Source organism: Quercus lobata, chromosome 8 (genome assembly GCF_001633185.2).
Source record: "Quercus lobata isolate SW786 chromosome 8, ValleyOak3.0 Primary Assembly, whole genome shotgun sequence".
Taxonomy (NCBI): domain Eukaryota; kingdom Viridiplantae; phylum Streptophyta; class Magnoliopsida; order Fagales; family Fagaceae; genus Quercus; species Quercus lobata.
This window is the reverse complement of record NC_044911.1, coordinates 63,090,724-63,099,520: the sequence shown is the minus strand read 5'-3', so window position 1 is coordinate 63,099,520 and position 8,797 is coordinate 63,090,724. Positions and strand designations below refer to the sequence as shown.

General features: G+C 32.3%; 1 pseudogene; it reads right to left on the bottom strand.

Moving 5' to 3' along the window:
• LOC115957214 overlaps positions 1-8,463 on the bottom strand; it is a 13,181-nt pseudogene extending 4,718 nt beyond the window's left edge.
• Positions 8,464-8,797: the final 334 nt, after the last annotated feature.

The window sequence follows — 8,797 nt, the reverse complement described above, 5'->3', positions numbered from 1 at the left end:
GATTTACCTTCCAAAGTGCAGCATAGTTGGCTCTTGTATGGAAGTCAAGTTCTTTATACAACCCATGGTCTAGAATTATCAACTGTGGTTTTCTTTTTCCTGTATATGAGAAGGGAAGTACATAAGAAATATTTAAGTATATGTCAAAATCACAAAACTCTGAGAGGGAATAAATATGAAAATTTGTAAAACAAAAAAAAGTAACACAATTGAGGGTGGGGACATGGAGTAGATCAGATTAAGGGTTTTAGAATGCAGTACCGTATAGTTATTGGTGTATGAGACAATTGCGATAAATAGCATCTCAAGTTTTGACAAGCAAAGTGGCAAAGCTTTACTTTTTAAGTATTTTCTATTAAGTTTTTGCCTAACGTAACCATTCAAGTTTTACCTTCCACTTAATAGAAGAAATGAGAGATCCCATGATTTATACAATAAAAAAAAAAAAAAAAAAAAAAAAAAAGGCCATGAGAGATCCTAAGGAGACTTCAATTGTCATGTACTACAGAAGCATATGAGCACAAACCCTTAGAATGTTAGGCTAGTAAACAGGCTGGCAATCTATAGAATTAGTTGGGCTTCCGCTGAATTTTATTTATTTATTTTATTATTTAAAATAAAATAAAAAGTTCTACAGGAGTATCACTGAGATGAAGATTCATTTGCTGAGTCAGCAGATCATCTGAACATTGTAAGGTTTTCAGAACAAGTGCATTACATTTCTACATGTTTCAACTCAACAAATTTTTTCTTTTTTAAGTTTTGGATAATCTATGTGGGTTTTGTTTCTGTTATGACTGGAACACACGCATAAAGTAATGTGGAACTCACCATAAACATCAGACGGTTGGAAAATCAATTTTCTAAGGAATTACAAGGATGCAGCTGAATCCATTTTTTCAGCAGATTCTACGTGTTCACAAATTTTCTACAGCTTTTTTTTAATATAATATCACAAAAGGGATGATATGCCCACAAGGAATGTAATAATTTGGTGCCAAAATAGTTACCATCCCAGTGGGCTTCTGTTAAGGCTAGGCATGTTTGCAGTTGACATGGCTAATATATATATAATCAGAACTAATGCCTTAAACAGAGAAGCCTCACCCAGAATGCTCCTTTTGGTGGAAGGCAAAGGGCGAACTAGCAAGTTGGCTGCATGGGGGTCACAATGCACAAACCCATGTTTGAACATCATCTCAGCGAAAGCTTGACTAACCTGCATAAAGTACAATAAAATCTTATTTAAATTCTACTGTGTGGTTTAGGCCTTTCAACAACTATCTTAGCCATATTTTCATACAACTAACACATCAAACATATATATGTTCTATTATATGTAGATACCAAATACTTTCCCAATGCAATATTCTATTTGTCTCATGTCTGCAATGTATGTAGTCAAAGACATGAAAGCGCAACTAATTTATAAAGACCTCCAAATGAGCCTTAATAGCATACCATTAGTCAAGACCCCTACATCCAATTACAAATGTAAGTTATGTGACAAAATTAAGTTAAATTACCAGGGTCAATCAACATTGGATTAAGGAGATGACATCTCTATATGTAAGTCATTCTTGATATTGGAAAGGGCAATTTCTTCAGTCTTTAACCTCTTAACAACTACTCTTTACAACTAATACATCATCCATAAACTTACTAATTTTGCAACTTCCTTTGGTTGAATTCCAAGTCTTTGAATGGCCTTCACATCGTTTACGTGTGCACCATCCATAAATTCCATGGTTAACAACTTTGAGGTACTTAAATTCCAATACACCTTTGGTGCATATACATAGTCTGCAATATGAGGAGATTGCTTCCGGAAGTTGTCCAAGCATTTCTCACTGTTTTGTGCCTCAACCAAAAAATCCAGTTCCTGCTGACCATGATATCAATGATCAAATGACTATAAAGCTACAAAAGAATATTAGATAATAGCACAATTTGATAATATATGAGAAGCAACAGATGAGATTCTTTCCTAATGGTATGTTACACATGCACCCACTAGTTCTCGAACTCACAACCGCACCTTACACCTTGCTCTTACAAGGGAAGGAGACGGATGTTTAGATTTAAAAGACACTAAGGTTCCACTTTCATCAATGAAACATTAAGATTTCAAGCAAAAATATTTAGCAAAAAAAACACCAGTGTCATGTTTGGCAAAAGTTTAAGTCATGTCAAATAAGAGGTAAAAGTTATCTTGTTCGAACTTAGCCATCACATTTCCATGGCTTACCAACACAATGTTCTTATAAATAATAGTCGCATCTTGCTATCAGCTGATATGTCTTTGTTAACAAATGTGCATGAAAGTAATTAGTGAAAGTTCATGCTATTAAGTTGAAAACAAACAAACTACCTTCATTCAGATGCTTCAAAAAAAGAAATATTAGGATGACCACCTTCTAGCTCAGCTGGTAAGCACATCCTAGTGTTTCTAAAGGAGACATCCAAGGTTCAAATCCTCCCTCCCCCAATTATAGAATTATCAAAAAAGATAGTTTGAAACTATGGCAAAATATTTAGAACATGAGCTGAGAGAGTTAGGTCAGATGCCTAACAAGTCACAATTCATTTGCGATAGGAAGACAGTATAAGAAACAGAAAGAAAACACAAGTGTGTATAATCATTATATTTTTTGAATGTTATAGGAGTATACAATAAATACTGAAAAAGAATTGCAGTGGTAAAGCAACTTGCCTTGGGTACACTTTCACGCATTTCATCAACCAACCACCTGCAGGCAAATGTCAAGAAGACTTCAGTCAGTGCCACCAATTCAAGAGCAGACAAAATCCTACTAAAAAAGACATGCTTCAGAAATTTTGATACATCTTAACGTACATAGAAGAAAGTATCTCTATCCTTGAGTTTTACCAATTTTGGCATGCACATAACCATGTATCAATGCCAGGTTAGAGCATACTACCTAAAGGCCATTGACAGCCCAAGATTTTTAAATATGCAGAAGTTTTTGTGGTTGACACCTATATGGTCTCTAACTTATTTTCTAGAATCATGGAAAGATACCCAGCAGGCAAAAGAGCAATTATCATAGTACCTGTAATCAAAAGAAGGAAAAAATCGATGTATGGTGTTCACAATCATATCCACAGTGGCATGATCTGCAGCCGCAGTATCGGTCATGTGAGTGTGCTGAACCTGAATATGAGAAATTATTTGGATATGGGAAGCTAATCCTCATAAGAAATACAACATGTCTCCAAAATAATTCTACATGAAAATTTTGGCTCCAGCTATCACTAATAAAATTCTTTTTAAGAAAATGTCAAAACAAATGAAACCTTCACAGCAACTTTCTGGCCATCAATCGTGCGAGCAACATGAACTTGTGCAAGGGAAGCGCTTGCTATTGGAGTAGGATCAAATTCAGAAAAAATCTGTAGATGAGAGGGCTCAATTAATAGGGATAATATTGTGACTTTACACAAAATAACTATTAAATCACAAGAAAGATTAAGTATTAAGACACCCAAAAAAAAAAACTGTACACACTAGAAAACATCAAATCTAATTTCGAATGGAATAATTGAGAAATAAGTTCACAAAAAAACTGCCCAAAAAAAAAAACCAATGATACATACTTTATCTGGTGACTCTCCAAGCTCTTTCTTGATCACTTGGCACACTTGATCATATGAGGAAACTGGACATCTAGACGCCCTTAATGTCTCGACGTACTCCTGAGGTACCAAGTAATCCTGTATAAAGATAGAATCAGTATTGTCCAATAACAAGGTTAAAATGCACTTTACACCGCTCTAATTTTGAAGTCACTTCTGAATCGGTCTCTTAACTTTTTAAACTTGCAATTTACACCCTTCGCTATTATAATGATATCAATGTGCCCCTTCCATCATGGTACATCACATTTATGCGATTAAATCGCCTAAAAACGAAGTTACTCTGAACGGCAACGTAATTTACACCCTTGAATATAAAAACAATTTCAACGTGCCCCTTCTTTGACGTTAACCCACCTAAAATATGAAAGGGCACATTGACAATGTCGTTTTTGATAATTCAATAGTTACAATGGGGGAGACAAAATTTGAACTCTAGACATCTCCGTTAGAAACACTAGAGAGTGTCAATTGAGGCTCTTGGCAAAAGCCAATCGATGTCAATTGAGGCTCTAGGTGTGGGCTACGAGTCGGGTTGGTTTTTTGGGTGGGAAAGTTGGACCGAGTGGTGAATAATAGTACCTGCAATTTAAGTGATATGCAATTCCTGAAATATATGATAGTCAGCTCAGCCAGCAGCAGAGGCGGCTCTACGCTGATCTGGAAAATAATAATAATAATTATATATATTCAACAAATTTTATGAATTTTTTAATTTTTATTTAAAAAAAAAATTGTAACCACCAAAATTTTTTTAGACCCAATTAGATTACATTATTTTCTTATATTCTTCATGTTTTCAAAATTTTAAAAAGATTAAAGATGAATAATTATCTCAATGCTATTAATCAAATGTTTAAATTTTAAGTTTTTGTAATATAAAATTATACAGAAAAAATAAATTTATAGATCAAATGGTAAATACTAAATAACATTTGATTGACATGTGTTTTAAGAAAATAAAGAATATGCAATTCAACGGTTAAAAAATGAACATAAATAATTTTTTGTTTTGCTTGTATGTGATATTAGGGTTTGAGATGGAGCTAGAGGTTGGAGAATCCTTGGAGTTGGACTAAGGTTTGGGATGAAGCTAGAGGATGGTGAATCAATGGAGTTAAGAGGACCTACTAGGTCCGCTTCACAACTCACAAGCGACCTACAATGGAGTCAGTCATAGAACTTGCAATAATGGATGAGTTCATCACAGAATCATCCTGTTTAATTGTTTAATTTTTTAAATTATGTTCTCAAAATGAAAAAAATTTTGATAGGCAAATAGGAGATCTTAACTCTTTATTTTGATAAACTCAACACGTACAACAATTTTATCATTCTATCTCACCATCATATTCAAAGACTTTTTTTATTTTTTAGTTGTTGTTTCTTTTTCTTGTCTTTCTAGATGTGATTTGAGCATACAACAATCATCAGATAAGCCATCAGATTCATCTACAACCTCAAACCATTTTCTGAGAGGTGCCAACTGAACTTCAATGAGGACCATTTCCCATTACTATTTTTATATTACTTGTTTGTTCAAAATATTATATTTGGCTATACTTGACCTTGTTGATGTAATTCCTTGGTTTATATATATATTTTTATTATATTAATATTACATATTTAAAAATCATTGCCTAGCATATAAACCCCTCCTCCCTTTCTTTTATCACATGCCTCTTTCCTTTTAGAACAAAGATGAATGTATTCTGAAAATTAATTTGATTTTTCTTGCATTGGACGTTTTGTACAGCTGATTGACTCGAGGCATTCATTTTTTGAGATTTTTGTTTGTGTGTTTCATATTTGTCCTCATGAAACACAAGGATTTTTGTTCATTATATATCTATTACTTATCAATTATTAAATATTTGTATCAAATACATTTGCCGATACTAATTAATTTATAGTTGGCCAAACTGTCTTGTGTTTGCTGGTAGCTGTATTGTTTTTTTATTTTTTTATTTTATTTTATTTTATTTTTTTATTTTGAATTTGGATTTGTTTATTTATCAAGGAGGGATTGCAAAGTAGAAGAAGACGGACTAACCTTTTCTTTGAATCAAGCCAAATTGTATTTGAATGGCTTGAAATGTTTTGATCTATCTCAATCATTATATTCCTTCCCCATGCCTTTCTTTTTGTTTGAATTTATTGGTGAAAGAAAGAGCTATTGGTAAGATGTTTGCATTTCATTACTAACTTTCTTGGAGCTTTTCACAATTTTGAAGTGGAAACGTTTCCTATTTTGTTTCTCCTTGTGTTCTTGTGTTTCGTTGACCATTTTTGTTCCAAGTATATCAAATTTCAAATTTATACTTCCCCTTTTAGATTGTTGACATTTATTTGTGTTGCAAGTTCAAGGTAAGAGATATAAGTGTGTGCCGATAAGCATTTGTTCGCAAAATTCTTTTTAAGATTCTACTCCCATAATATGATAAATTCTAACAAATTTTTTTATTGTTGGTTTTTGCTTCAGGATAAAAGCTATAACTTTGCTTGGATTGAAAAAATCACTGGTATTTTTTTTTTCATACGAAATCACTGGTATGATTTTTAAGGCTTTTGTGATTTTCTTTACTTTTTAAGTGTCAGTAGCTCGACTTTAACTTGTAGTATTCTGATTCTAAAAAAAAAAAACTTGTAGTATTTGAACGTGAGTATACTTGACTTTTTGATTTGTACTGAATTAATTGTAGATGCGATGAAAGCTAACTTTGAGAGGCTTTTGTGATTTTCTTTACTTTTTAAGTGTCAGTAGCTCAACTTTAACTTGTAGTATTTGAACGTGAGTATACTTGACTTTTTGATTTGTACTAAATTAATTGTAGATGCGATGAAAGCTAACTTTGAGAAGAATCAGCTTTCGAGGGAAGAATGTGAGAGTCTCGGTCTAAAGAGAAAACGTACGTATCGCATACCTATACGCGATCGAAGTGTTGACCGCAATGCGTATAATGTACTTTTAGACGGTGTTGAAAATCGTCACTGGCTAACGGTTTTAAATAAGGCTTTTTAGTTTTTTCAATGAAGAATTCTATAGTGATGAAGATGATGTATGGGACGATGAAGGCAGAAGTTAACATAAAAACATTATGGCAAATGAAGATGATGCTTTCTATTGGTTATGGTGGAGTTATTGGTGAGCATGCTCTAGCTATAGTATCTTGAAGTCGCTTAAGATGTACACGCTTGTCTATTACGCTTTTGGTTATATGTTGAAGCCAATTATGCCTAGCTATATATATATATATATATATATATATATATATGTATTTATCTCAAACCGTTTACTCTCTGCAATTAAATTATACTTGTCAGAAGGTCAACTGAAACCTCAACGAGGCATGTGTTTGATAAACATGGTAATAGAATGGCTTTTCCTACAGAACGCCTATTTTATTAATTATTTGGTTGTCTTTGCTTGTATTGCACATTCTCTTTCCCTCAAACAAAATAAAATCCTCAAGTTTCTGCACTTTCACTATGCATTCTAATCACATGGTTGAATTTTAAAAGAAGAATCTAAGTAACAGTATCTAAGTTTTGTCTTATATTTAAATATTTAAATTTGATTTAAAAAAAAATTATGGCGTTTTTTTCATGGGACATCCATAGAATCGGAAAAAGAACCTCAAAACTTATTATAGAATGAGTGAAGGTCAAAATCCCCATTCCTCTTCAATTTCCATCTGGTCCCCATAATTATCCATTGAAAGAATTAATATTAGAAACGTTGTAATACTTGAAAAGCACAATTATTGTTTTTAGAGTGAGTTGATTGTGTTTTCATATTCAAGGATATAAATTACAAGTTTTCATAGTTAAGGGACTGATTTAAGAAGCAACTCAAAATGTAAAGAGCAGATTTAACCAAAACTCAATTCTAGCTTGTTCTTGTTCTTGTTTTTACTTTCTATAATAATAAAAAGGGTAAAACGCAAAATTGACTATCTAAGTTTCTTTAAATTTTATTTTAATCCTCTAACTTTGCTTTTGTTTATTTCAGTCCTCTAACTTTCGAATTTAAGACTTTTCCATCAACTTTTGTTATATGTCGTGGTTAGTTTTTCAATTTTATAAATTTTTCTTCAAGTTTTTTAAATTAAAAAAATTCAATTAATGATTGAAAAATATTTTTCAGATTTTTTTTTTTCCAAAAAGTTTTAACAAAAGCTTATGGAAAGGTTTTAATTGAATAAATTTGAAATTTAGAGGATTGAAATGAACAAAAGCAAAGTTAAATGACTGAAATGAAATCTGAATAAAGTTAGAGGGTCAGTTTTGCATTTTCGCTTAATAAAAACAAAGAAATATAAATCCAAATAAAATTGATTAGAGTATACCAATTGACCAACATGTTAACCTAGTTTGATATAAATTCCACCATTTCTAAAACAAAACTCTTCAAGTTTATGCGTAGACCTAAGATGAACTTCACGTTTTACTTTTGATTTCTTAACAATTCCTTCATCCATTTCCCATAGTGAATATTCATAATCTGATTAAATTGAGAAAAAATCAAAATCAATTTTAAAAAATAATCCAAAATTGTTCATGAATATAAATTGAACCAATAACTATAAGCTTGCTTTGGAATTGACAATTCTAATCCTACCAAAGACGATGGTGGCAAAAATGAAGGAGTTGTGTACGAGGCAAAATAGGGACGATGGTGAAGAGTTTCGACACTGTCGCCGAATCATTCGAAGTGGCTATAGTGGTGCCAGCACCACCGACACATAAGGCAGCGGAGACCAATGTGAGCTTCTTTCAAGTGCGCCACAGGGCTCATGTCGCCATTTCCACATTCCACAACTAACTCTCTCTCTCTCTCTCTCTCTTGTAGGGCAAATTACAACTTATCTACCTGTAATTTTGTCGAAATTTAAATTGCTTATCTGTGATTTGAAATTTAACATTTTACCCACCTGAGACTAGCTCAGGTACAGTTTTGTAACTCATTTCTGTAAAAAACATGGCTAAATATGTAATATTGCTTCACTTTTATATTTCTCTCATCCAAAAATACATAAAAATACAATATCAAATAAAATAAAAAAATAATCCAATGGAACACTTACATCATGAAATTTCAAACTACATGTAAACAACTTAAATTTCGGTCAAATTACAA